Source organism: Anomaloglossus baeobatrachus, chromosome 6 (genome assembly GCF_048569485.1).
Source record: "Anomaloglossus baeobatrachus isolate aAnoBae1 chromosome 6, aAnoBae1.hap1, whole genome shotgun sequence".
NCBI lineage: Eukaryota > Metazoa > Chordata > Amphibia > Anura > Aromobatidae > Anomaloglossus > Anomaloglossus baeobatrachus.
In genome coordinates, this window is record NC_134358.1 from 88,217,324 (window position 1) to 88,230,782 (window position 13,459).

Below are 13,459 nucleotides of genomic sequence, written 5' to 3' on the forward strand. Positions count from 1 at the left end.
GAAATAAATTAATTTTTTGATGATATTCTAATTTATTGAGATGCCCCTGTACAGTATAAGCAGAAGCTATTTTCAGGAAGGTTGGACTTGTCAAAAAAGGAGTAGGAATCAAAATTGCTGAGCGAATCATCAACCATCTTAAACACGCAGACAATATAAAATCGATAGCAACAAGCAAAGATTGAATGAAAGACTTTCTATGGAGTATCAAGATTGAAAGCTTGAACATGCAACTGCTACATAACACAAAGAAGACACAGATATTAAATACTGCCAGCTACGACTGGGACTTTTTTGAGATGGACAGTGGTGATTTGGAAGTTGTAAAAAACTTTAATCTACTCAGATCAATGATCACTCAAGATGTAGTGATGACACCGGAGGTCAATAGGAGAATAGCAAACGGGCAAATCAACATTGAAATCAACGGACAAGTTTTCAAATTGAGGAACATTTCACTGGCAACAAAGACACGCCTCCTACATAGTTTGGTCTTTTCTGAGGCAGATATTTTAATTATAAGCATTGTAATGCTGGAGGTTTAAATAAGGCAGAATTAAAAAAGCGGTATATGCAAATAAAACTTTGTATCCTTTTGTCCCTGGAGGAGGGAGATCGTAAGGTGTAATAGTCTACTACCGTTCTCAATCGAGCTGTATGAGCACTTTCCTTGTGCTACAAACTACAGTTTTCACTGTTACCATTTTGTAATCCATAAGACTTTTTGATCACTTTTAATTTTGTTTTTTACGAAGGAAAATAAAAAAACAATAAATCTGTAATTTTTTTTTACTTTATGCTGTTCACCATATTAGCTTTGTTTACAAAGATACCAAAAAGATATATTGTTTTACTAATTTTGCACAAAAGAACTTTTTTTAAAAAAAATACATTTTGTTGGTCACTTGTAGTGTTTTTTTCATTTCTAGAGGGTTTGTTTCTTGTGGAACAAGTTGTAATGCAGACAACTTTTATATTTCCTTTTTTAGGTGGTAAGAACAAACTCTGCAATTCTGGCATTGTTCTTTACGGGTTTTTTTTTTACCAGGTTAACTGATTATTGAACAATATATTTTTTCATTTACCTTTTTTTGCTTAAAAACAGCAACAGCACTTGAAAATGCAATCCTTTGATTATTAAGACTATACACTCTACTACTCAGGTAGTGCAGTATATTACCCGTCTATCAATGTTAGGGTTTGTGCAACCCTATTGTCTCATCTGAATGCTAACTGTTGTTTTCACAGATTGCACTTGGACATATGATATTTTATGGTGCATATTCAATTTTTTTTCCATGGACCAAGTAGTCGGACACATGGCCAGTTTTGATTCGAAAGTCAGATCAAAATTGGCAATGCAAGTCTATGGGTTCATGAAAAAAATCAGACCGCACTCGGAAGGTTCAATTTTCATGGACTGACAGAATGGAGAAGGTTAAAAAAATGTTTTTCTTCTCACATCGCAGAAAAACTGATTCCACTCTGATCAGACTGATGAAACTTTGATCAGAATATTCTAACCATTTTCTTGGGTATGGCACTAAAGGGTGTTTTTAGCATTGTTAGTCTAATAAATGATAATAAAAAAACAATGTGGGGTACCCTCTGTTTCTGATAACTAGCCAAGGTAAAGCAGACAGCTAGGGGCTGATATTATCAGGCTGGGAAGGTCCATGGATGTTTGGTCCTTCTGAGCCTAGAAAGAATAGCCCACAGTCGCCCCAGAATTGGCTCATCCTTTAGATGAGCCAATTCTGGCACTTTGCCAAGCTCTTCCCTGTTGACCTGGTGTGGTGGCAATTAAGCTAATATTTTTGGGGGGTGGATGTCAGCTGTGTAATTTCAGCTGGCATCAATTCCTGGTGTTAGTAATGGAGAGGCACCTATCACATACTCCCATTACTAACCCAGTAAGTGAAAAGAAAAAAGGTACACACAGGTAAAAAAGGTTTACTTGAATAAAGACTCCCCCACACTATCCCTTGTTCACCAATTTATTATCAATTTATTATCAACTTTGTTCCCCCAAAGTTCACGATCCATGAATACAGCTTTGGCGATTCTGAATAGCAGTAAAGAACAGCTATTCACAGGCACCGTGTAGTGAGACAACTCGCTTTAGCGCCGGAGGGTCTTGCTGAGTGAAGCATTGCGCCAGTGGCTCTGAAGAGAGTTGTAACCACTACCCGGCACCTGTGCGTAGCTGTACTTTACTGCTATTCACAGTTGCCGTAGCTGCATTTGTGAATTGTGGACTACGACGGAACTTTGTGGGAACAGTTTTAATAATAAATTGGTAAACAAGTGACAGTGTGGGGGAGTCTTTATTCAAATAAACTATTTTTTCCTGTGTTATTTTTTCATTACTGGCTCAAGGAATGGGGGTGTATGATAGACACCTCTTCATTACTAAACCCTGGGTTTAATGGCAGCTGACATTACAAAGCTGACATCAACACCAAAAAATATTACCCTGATTGCTACCACACTGGGGCACTTGGGCAGATCTGGGCAAAGCACCAGAATTGGTGCATCTAATGAATGTGCCATTTCTGGGGCTGTAGAGGACTGCTATTTTTAGGCTGGTAAGGGACAAATAATCATGGAACGTCCCAGCTTGATACTGTCATCCCCAGCTGTCTACTTTATCTTTGCTGTTCATCAAAAATGGAGGGACCCCATATTTTTTAAATGACATGGGAGTCAAAGATTTGTCCAAGCATCTTCCCCATGCTGTTCACATTCCAATTTAGAGCTTTTTCCACCTACTTCAGCAGTTTTCCTGCCCCTCAATCTTCCTAGCAGGGTCTTCTGGAAAACTCCTTGAGTTTCCCATTATACTCATCACTCGAATCGAGCCCATTTGAGCGCCCGACCTTCTTGATTTGAGTAACAAACAGTCGAGCATTTTAATGCTCGCTTATAACTACCTGTGAGAAAATGATACACATGCATTGTCTAGAAATAATATTTCTTTCCATGAATCACATGTGCAAATTTTTCTTATAATGATTCATCCCCTGCAGGAATCTTCTTGGTCTTTTAAAAAGAATAAGATTGATCACCTAGTGTAACACCCTTATCAGAGATTAGTAGAGATAAGTCATGTACAGTATTATTTATGCTGCTTGATAGCGGTACATTAAAGACCTCTGACTTCCTCAGATCTCTGAAGCATGTACATTTCATTTTAATTTCTGGACAATATTAATTTGCTCTGTCCGTGGTTATATTTGTAAGCATACGTTGTGTGAACTCAGAAAAAAAATGAAAGAAAATTTCCAGCAACTTCGTCCCAAATTAATTTTCTTAAAACTTGTAAGTTTATTCCATGACTTGGCCAAGTCTAAAGGCACCGTCACACCCAACGGCGTATCTAACGATATATCGCTGGGGTCACGGATTCCGTGACGCACATCCGGCATCGTTAGCAATGTCGTTGCATGTGACACCAGCGAGCAACCGTTAACAATGGAAAATACTCACCAAATCGTCCATCGTTGACACATCGTTCATTTTCCAAAAAATCGTTGATTGTTGACAACGTAGGTTGTTCGTCGTTCCCGAGGCAGCACACATCACTACGTGTGACACCCCGGGAACGATGAACAACAGCTTACCTGCGGTCGCCGGCAATTAAGAAGGAAGGAGGTGGGAGTGATGTTATGACCGCTCATCTCCGCCCCTCCGCTTCTATTGGGCTTAGAAAGGAGGCGGGTCGCCGGCCACAGCGATGTCGCTAGGCAAGTAAGTCCGTGTTACGGCTCCGAACGATATTGTGTGCCACGGTCAGCGATTTGCCTGTGATGCACAAATGACGGGTGCGGGTACGCTGTGACGTGTGACGAGGCCTTAAGAACCTCTATGTTCAAAACGTGTTGGATGTTCATGTTTTTAACATGTATGTCTGTTTTTAACATCATGGAATAAACTTACAAGTTTTAAGAAAATTAATTTGGGACGAAGTTGCTGGAAATTTTCTTTCTTGGATCTCCACTTTCTGGATGAGAAGCCTGCTCTCCATGCACTGCCCTGGACTCATGATCCACGTTTGGATTGAACAGGGGAGCTGACTGAAATATTTTTGACTACATCAGAAAAAAAAAAGATCTACTTTTTATTTTCCTGAAACAACACCACTTTGTCCATAGGCTGAAAACCCTAATGCAACTCATTGCCTAGTGACAACAGTGGTGCTGTTTATTTACTTATCCCTGGTCAACCCCTTTAAATGCCCTGACTAGGGCTGAGCGGGCCCGGGCTGTAAATGTCCGGATCCACGCGGTTTCAGCACTATTAATATTAAAAAATGAAAAAAAAAACAATACATAAATAGCGTTTCATCCTTTTCAGACTGTCATGGCGGCACACTTGCTTCCGGGTCGCGCTTTCACTTCCTGTGCTGTCACACAGCTTTCCGTGTTTTCCCCGCCCACCGGCCGTCCTCTCAGCTGTGATTTGTTCCTGGCTGACGCGCCCCCAGCCTGTGACAGTGTCTGCCGTGCAGTCATCGCTTATCGCGGTAAGTACTGCGCTGCACTCAGAGCGGGCGGTCGTGCTCTATGGCTGCTGGCTCTAACATGTAGCAGAGCCAGAGGTGTCTCCGCAGGACTTCTCCTGTGGATTACGTCGGAGCTGCAGGGTGTTTGGGGTTAATAAAGTGGTGAAGGAGGAGTGTTTTGTATTTTATTTCAAATAAAGGATTTTTCTGTGTCTGTGTTTATTTACTGTCACTTACAGGTTTGTGTGATGCAGGTATCTGACAGACGCTTGTACCATCACACAAACCTAGGGTTTAGCAGCAGCTATGTGCCGCTATTAACCCCTGCTATTACCCCGACTGGCACCGCATCACGCCAGCGGGAAGAGCCGGTATCGCACCGGTATGTCGCATTTAACAGATGCGACATACCAGACCGCTGCGGGCTGAGGATATACCAGCCCCCGGCCGGTGTTATCATGGCTGGATGTGAAGATTAGGGGGGACCGCAAGTCGCTTTTTTTTTATATATATATTTTAAAAAAAAGCAAGCATTTTTTTTCTACATCGCAGTCACACTTGTGAGCAACCCCCGCGAGTCTGACGTCGCAGAACAGCTGCACACTTCTGACAGGAGCGTGCATGTGTTTCTAGGTACATGCACGCTCATGTTCAGACAGCAGCAGGCTGTGCCGGGTGATGTCAGACCCGCACGAGTCTGACAGCGCATCACCGGTACTGCTGCACGCTTCTCACAGGAGCGTGCATGTGTTTCTAGGTACATGCACTCTCATGTTCAGACAGCAGAATATGGTGTAAAAATCCCAGCATCAAATTTGCATCCCTTGGCCCTCCAAAATAAAAAAAAATGAAAAAAAATCTGCCACAGGTGGAAATTTGGTGCTGAAAGCTGCTGCAGGCGATTTCAGCACCAAATGTGCACCTCTTGGCAAAAAACCGCGGCAAAAATCGCGGAAAAATAACCGCAGCAAAAACCGCGGCATAAAAATTGCATCAAAACACCGCAATTTTTTGTCAGGAGGTGTAGATTGGATGCAGGAATATGGTGTAAAAATCCCAGCATCAAATTTGCATCCCTTGGCCCCCAAAAAAAAAAAACAAAAAAAAAAAATTAAAACAAATCTGCCACAGGTGGAAATTTGGTGCTGAAAGCTGCTGCAGGTGATTTCAGCACCAAATGTGCACCTCCTGGCAAAAACCAGCGGCAAAAATCACGGAAAAATAACCGTGGCAAAAACCGCGGCATAAAAATTGCGTCAAAACACCGCAATTTTTTTTTGCCAGGAGGTCTAGATTGGATGCAGGAATATGGTATAAAAATTTCAGCACAAAATCTGCATCTCTTAGCCAAAAAACAAAAAAAATGGGCTTTTTCTGCTAGGAGATGCAGGTCTGTGAACTCAGTGACCTCCACCTGAGGTTAGGTTACCTGCGATTGCAGATGAAGGACCGTGGGAACCTCCAGCTGTGACCGCAAATAACCTGAGTGACGTCACCGCTCAATGCGCAGCTCATTCATTCTCTGGAGCTCACAGAGAGTGGTCGCTCATGCCGCTCTCTGTGATATTCAGATGTAGCAGAGCTGAAGCGGCGTGGGACGTCGTGTGGATTACGTCGGAGCTGCAGGGTGTTTGGGCTTAATAAAGTGGTGAAGGAGGAGTGTTTGTATTTTATTCCAATTTTTCTGTGTGTCTGTGTTTATTTACTGTCATTTACAGGTTAGTGTGATGCAGGTATCTGACAGACGCCTGTACCATCACAAACCTAGGGTTTAGCAGCAGCTATGTGCCGCTGCTAGCCCCTGCTATTACCCCGACTGGCACCGCATCACGCCAGCGGGAAGAGCCGGTATCGCACACCGGTATGTCGCATCTAACAGATGCGACATACCGGACGGCTGCGGGCTGAGGATATACCAGGCCCCAGCCGGCGTTATCTTTTTTTTTTTTTTTTTACTTTCACCGGAATCACAGGTGCGAGGGGTTCTGGCAGCACCCGGCAGCCTCGCACGTGTGACTCCGGGCACTGGATAAACAGCACAGATACTGCGCGACGGCTGGGGCTGCAGCCGAGCGCTATAACTGTGCTGCCGAGTGTGTTTACAACCGTGACCGACAGTGCACTGCTTTCCCCGCCCACCGGCCGTCCTGGTGCCTGTGATTGGTTGCAGTTAGCTGACACGCTGACACTCAGGATGGGGGCGTGTCTAGCTGCAACCAACACACGCCGGTGGGCAGGGAAAACCATGAATATTGAATTGTCGGCTCCGGAAGGTAACAGCGTGACCCGGGAGGAGTGTGCCGCCATGACAGCGCCTCGGTGAGTATGCCGCGGTCGCTCCCAGCCCCCTAGCCCCTCCACAAACGTTTTAACCCTCCGGATTCCGGTCCCCATTGACTTATATGGGCACCGGATTGAGGAGCGGATCGGACTTATTTTTAAGTCTGTTAACGACCCGCCGGCCCCGGATTATTGCCATCCCGCTCAACTCTAGCCCTGACCCTAATTAGCACTCTTATATTCATCAAGTTTACAAGCTTGCTTAGCCTTCAAGTTTAATCCATCTATAATAACAAGATTGGTTTCCTTATTTTTTATTTTATCTAACTTTTGCATTCTGTGCCAGATCTCGTCAAAGACACTTTCAAGCAACACTTCTATACAGAATTGAAATACACGTGGGAACATTCCAGAGGGTTCTAAGTTATCAATTCACTTTGATGGAATGCCAAGTGCAGTTCACACAGGCAGAGTCTTGATTTAAACAACATTTTTTTGGGAAATGTATTAACCTTTTCTTGACAGAAAATGATATAGACTTAATATATATTTTGGACTGTTGTCATCTTCAAAATTGATTATACACTGCTGTGATGTCTGCATTTTTTCACGTCTAATAGAGGATGGAGGTTATGGTGACATTTTATCAGGCTACGTTGATCTTCTCAGCTACATCTAATAGTGGATACAGGTGCTGAAGGCAGATTAGCAGTCTACATTGATCTTCTCAAGAACATAAAGACAAGTTTAGCCCTATCTAATGGTAGATTTAGTTGCTGATAGCAGATTCGCAGTCCAAGTTGATCTTCTCAAGAACATGGAGACAAGTGTAGCCACATCGAATGGTGGATGCAGGTGCTTAAGGCAGATTAGAAGTCCACATTGATCTTCTCAAGAGCATAGAGACAAGTGTAGCCACATCTTGTGGTGGATTTAGTTGCTGATGCCACATTAGCAGTCCAAGTTGATCTTCTCAAGGACATGGAGACAACTGTAGCCACATCTAATGGAGGATACAGCTGCTAAAGGCAGATTAGTACTCCACATTGATCTTTTCAAGAACATAGAGGCAAGTTTAGCAACATCTAATGGTAAGCACAAGTGCTGATGGCAGATTAACAGTCCACATTGATCTTCTGAACAAAATAGAGACAAGTATGGTGAATAACGTCGCTGATGCCACATTAGCAGTCCAAGTTGATCTTCTCAAGAACATAGAGACGAGTGTAGCCACATCTAATGGTGGATTTAGTTGCTGATGCCACATTAGCAGTCCAAGTTGATCTTCTCAAGACCATGGAAAAAAATGTAACTACATCTAATGCTAACTATAGGGCCAGATGGCACATTAACAGTCTACAATGATGTCTGAAGAATTTGGAGACAAGTGTATCCATTTCTAATGGTGGATATAGGTGCTGATGCCTCATTAACAGTCCACATTGTTCTTTTCAAAGACATGAAGATGCCACAATTGATAATATGTGGAGGTGCTTTTGGCATGTTACCTGTTGACAATGATCTTCACAAGATCAGTAAGAACAATCTAGTCATCATGTCTGCTAAAAAGTGTAAATGGGGCTTTACACGGTAGTGATATCGGTACCGATATCGCTAGCGTGCGTACCCGCCCCCATCGTTTGTGCGACACGGGCATATCGCTGCCCGTCGCGCACAAAATCGCGCTCCCCCGTCACACTACTTACCTGCCCTGCAACGTCGCTCTGGCCGGTGATCCGCTTCCTTTCTAAGGGGGCTGGTCATGCGGCGTCACAGCGACGTCACCCGGCAGGCGTCCAATAGAAGCGGAGGGGCGGAGATGAGCGGGACGTAACATCCCGCCCACCTCCTTCCTTCCGCATTGCCGGTGGAGGCAGGTAAGGAGATGTTCCTCGCTCCTGCGGTGTCACACACAGCAATGTGTGCTGCTACAGGAACGAGGAACAACATCGCTAATGATAGGTAAACGTTTTTTTTTGCTTTAGGAGGACCTCTCCGCAGCAAATGATTTTGGCCGCTTTTGTGATCGTTTTAGGTCGCACATAACTGTTACACGCTGCAATCTCGTTAATGAAGCCAGATGTGCGTCACAAACTACGTGACCCCGACGATAATTCATTAACGATATTGTAGTGTGTAAAGCCCCCTTAAGTTCTGGTGCCGGTTTGGAAGGTCATACTGATCTTCTCAAAACATGGAGAAAAGTGAAGCCATGTCTGACCTTACATGGTGGAGCTGATGACATGTTTGCAGTCCACTTTGCTCTCTTTAACAACAAGGAGAAAGGGTGTCGTCTTCTCTAATATATAATGGAAGTTCTGTTGCATTTTAGCAGTCCAGAAGAATATATCTGATGGTGGGTGGAAGTGCTTAAGATATAAATAATACCTGGGACTGTGATATCCTTCCGGACATGCATTTTTCTTTCTAGCAAAGTCATTGGCAAGTTGTCTTGCCCAAGTGACCTAAGTGTGCAGTGTTTCATATGTAGAAATCTATTATTGCTCCTCCTTTAGGGGTACTTTACACGTTGCGACATCGCTACCGCTATATCGTTGGGGTCACGGTTGTTGTGACGCACTTCCAGCGCCGGTAGCGACATCGCAATGTGTAAATCCTAGCAGCGACGATGATTGAAAGCAAAACAGTCAAAAATCACTGATCTGTGTCACGTCGTTCATTTCCATAATGTCGCTCCAGCTGCAGGTACGATGTTGTTTGTGGCTCCTGTGGCGTCACACATTGCTGTGTGTGAAGCCGCAGGAAGACAAACATCTCCTTACCTGCATCCACCGTCAATGCGGAAGGGAGAAGGTGGGCGGGATGTTATGTCCCGCAAATCTCCGCCCTCCGCTTCTATTGGCCGGCAGCTTAGTGACGTCTCGGTGACGTCGAACGCACCTCCCCCTTGAAGGAGGGATTGTTCGGCGGTCACAGCGACGTCGCCGACGAGGTATGTGCATGTGAAGCTGCCATAGCGTTTATGTTCGCTACGGCAGCAATCACAAGATATCGCATGTACGATGGGGGCGGGTGGTATCGCGCTGGACATCGCTAGCAAATGCTAGCGATGTCGCAATGTGTAATGTACCCCTTAGTGTCTAGAGGTCAATCACCTGTGACACTATCGTACCGAAGAACGGCACTTCAAACTAGTGCCAGTATATTCATTTTATTAAACTATCATCAAAGAACACAAAGAAAGTTAAAAATAGCCCAATGGCGCATTCAGGGGAATAGGTCATTGATCAGTATATTCCTCATAGTCATCTTTGATGTTTTTTTCACTTTTTCACAGTGATTTCTGGGTAGATTTTAGTCTATTCTTTTATAAATGTTAACAAGAAAAAACAGTTGTATTGAAATGATTTGACAATCTCTTAAAACCTCACATACTATACTATTAGTATTGATTGTACGTTGTAGTATTTTATCCTGAATGCTTGTAATCACGTAGTCCTGTTTTTCTGCATAAAGCAACAGCTGGTATTAGAATAATTTGTAGTCTGTAGGAAGCCATCTGTAGAGGTATTGCATAACAAGGCAAGGGAAGAGAAATGTTATTGGAATGAAAAGATTTATAATATAACTTGAAATGAACATTGAGAATTTCTTACTGTAACAGTTTAGCATCTTGTTCTTACATAACAGAATGTCTGAACTATTCGATCACTAAAGCGGAGTTTACACGCTGCGACATCGCTAGCATCGGCTAGCAATGTCGAGCGCGAAAACACCCGCCCCTGTCGTACGTGCGATATTGTGTGATTGCTGCTGTAGCGAACATTATTGCTACGGCAGCTCACACGCACATACCTGCTCTGCGATGTCACTCTGGCCGGCGAACCGCCTCCTTTCTAAGGGGGCGGTTCGTGCGGCGTCACAGTGACGTCACACGGCAGGCATACAATAGAAGCGGAGGGGCGGAGATGAGCGGGACGTAACATCCCGCCCACCTCCTTCCTTCCGCATTGCCGGTGGAGGCAGGTTAGGAGATGTTCGTCGCTCCTACGGTGTCACACACAACGATGTGTGGTGCCGCAGGAACCGAGGAACAACATCGCTAATAAGCATTAAACGATTTTTTGTTTCAGGATGACCTCTCTGTGGCAAACATTTTTGACTGCTTTTGTCACACCCTGCGATCTCGTTAATGAAGCCGGATGTGCGTCACAAACAACGTGACCCCGACGATAATTCATTAACGATATCGTAGCGTGTAAACCCCGCTTAAGTCCTTGTAAATATCAATTATTTCATTTGTTTGGTTTATTGGCATTGTTAATTAAATGGGTTGTCCAGTTTTGAAAACCTATTTCTCATACCCTATGTGATTCTGATATCCTGATGAAGGAGTTATACCCCGAAACGTGTTGAATAAAATCATTTTCCAGAACTCATTTCCATTTCTTTCACATGGCAGATTGGATATTTAACCCTCACCATCAATTGCCAGCCATTCGTATTTTCAGGGTCTGCAGCAGCTGTGTTCACGCGCTACAAGTGGTTGTGTCTCACACAATCCCACCACTTCCGTGTATTACCACCACGATCACACAGTTAAGACCCTATTGTGGTGTTGTCTCTCCCGTATTCACAAACCCTATCAGAACATTCTGAGTTAATATAGTCCAATTTTCACAAACACGATCTTTTTGCTAGAGTGGAGAGTGTTTACAAAAAGTGTAAAATTCACTTTTTGACCTGCCCTGTTATGCAATGACAACATATAGAATAGATACTATGTGACGCTTATTATCCTCTATGGTAGGACTGCAGGGAAAGCAATAATATTTTAATTAGAGCTGGACCATGCCTGCCCTTAAAATTATAAGCTTTCCACCAAGGCAAAGGTATATGTGTGTATATATATATAAGTATATATATATATATATATATATATATATATATATATATATATATATATATATATAAATGTAGGTATATAAAGAGGCATATTAGGGCTCCAACAAAGGGGTACGCCTTGCCGCTGGCTTTTTGGCTCTTGTGAATTGGCCAATTAGTGTGCTAAGTACTTAATTTTTTAACATAGTGTCTATAGCAGTAATGCAACTCCAATTATATATTTTCAATGTTTACATATTATAGCATTTCAGAGTGCAGCTGTATTTTTTGTTATATTGACTAGTTGCCTCAGCTTGCACCTGTTCACACTTGCGTCATTCTTGGAGGTGTTGGACAGTATTTCTATATTTGTAAAACAAATGACGCGCATTTCTGTGTTTGGTACAGCTTAATCATGGGAAGGCAGATCCTGTATGCTAATACAACGCTATTCTGTGTCCATGGGTGATTTCACCTCTTTATATACTGGTCAGTTACAGTTGTTGATAACAGAGTGGGTATTATGACCCATCCACCTTCCCTCCCATTTCTTGTTTTTCGTCATCCCATGTCTTAATTATGTAATATTGTTTCCATAGTAATTAATTTGTCTGCCTGTAATACTACCTTTCCCCTGCAATACATTGGGTAAGGGAAATTTATGGTGAAATGAAACTTCCACATGTTGACTACAATGTTTTAATGTGAATGATAGAGCTAGCTTTTAATGGTGCAAAAATAATGGGCCATTAACATACTGTAACGTGACATTTCCAGGTTTGTCAAGATAGTCCTATGAATTGGATATCAAAAGGGCTGAGGTTGATATGTTGATAGAGGTACACCCAAAATTGGGTGACTTGAAGGTGTTTTTAGGTGTTACTTACTGGGTGCATGACTTAAATGCCCTGAAAACTTTTGGTAAGTATGTAGAGTTGAGCAAAAGGATACTAAGGATCTTGGACCAGTGGCCATATCAGTAATCCATGGCTTTATGACCAGATCACTTTGAATTTCCTACTTTCTTTGGCATTCCTGGCATCTCTTCTGATTAGTAGACTCCTATGAAGTCAAGTGTTCGTATCGCCATGAAGAACTACCAACATGACCACTGACACTGGATCTTGGGAGTCATTTTGGTCACATCATTAAAGGGAATGGTGTACTTCAACCATATCTATTTGCCACTTATTCTTTGAATGGGTGGAAATGTAAAATCTGTGGGGTTTCCAACCACTTCTTTTTCTAATTTCCCATAAAAATATAATAGTATAATACTATTTCCCATACTAGAAAGAACATGAAAAAGTCAAGAAACTTTTTTTTTCAAATTTTTAATTATTTCACGTATCTGGAAAAAACTGACATATGAATTATTATTATTATTATTATTATTATTATTATTATTTATTATTATAGCGCCATTTATTCCATGGCACTTTACAAGTGAAAGAGGGTATATGTATAACAATCATTAACAGTACAAAACAGACTGTTATAGGAGGAGAGAGGACCCTGCCCGCGAGGGCTCACAATCTACAGGGAATGGGTGATGGTACAATAGGTGAGGACAGAGCTGGTTGCGCAGTGATGTACTGGACTGAGGGCTATTGTAGGTTGTAGGCTTGTTGGAAGAGGTGGGTCTTGAGGTTCCTCTTGAAGCTTTCCACGGTAGGGGAGACTCTGATATGCTGAGGTAGAACGTTCCAGAGTATGGGGGAGGCACAGGAGAAATCTTGTATGCGATTGTGGGAAGAGGAGATAAGAGAGGAGTAGAAAAGGAGATCTTGTGAGGATCTGAGGTTGCGTGCAGGTAGGTACCGGGAGACT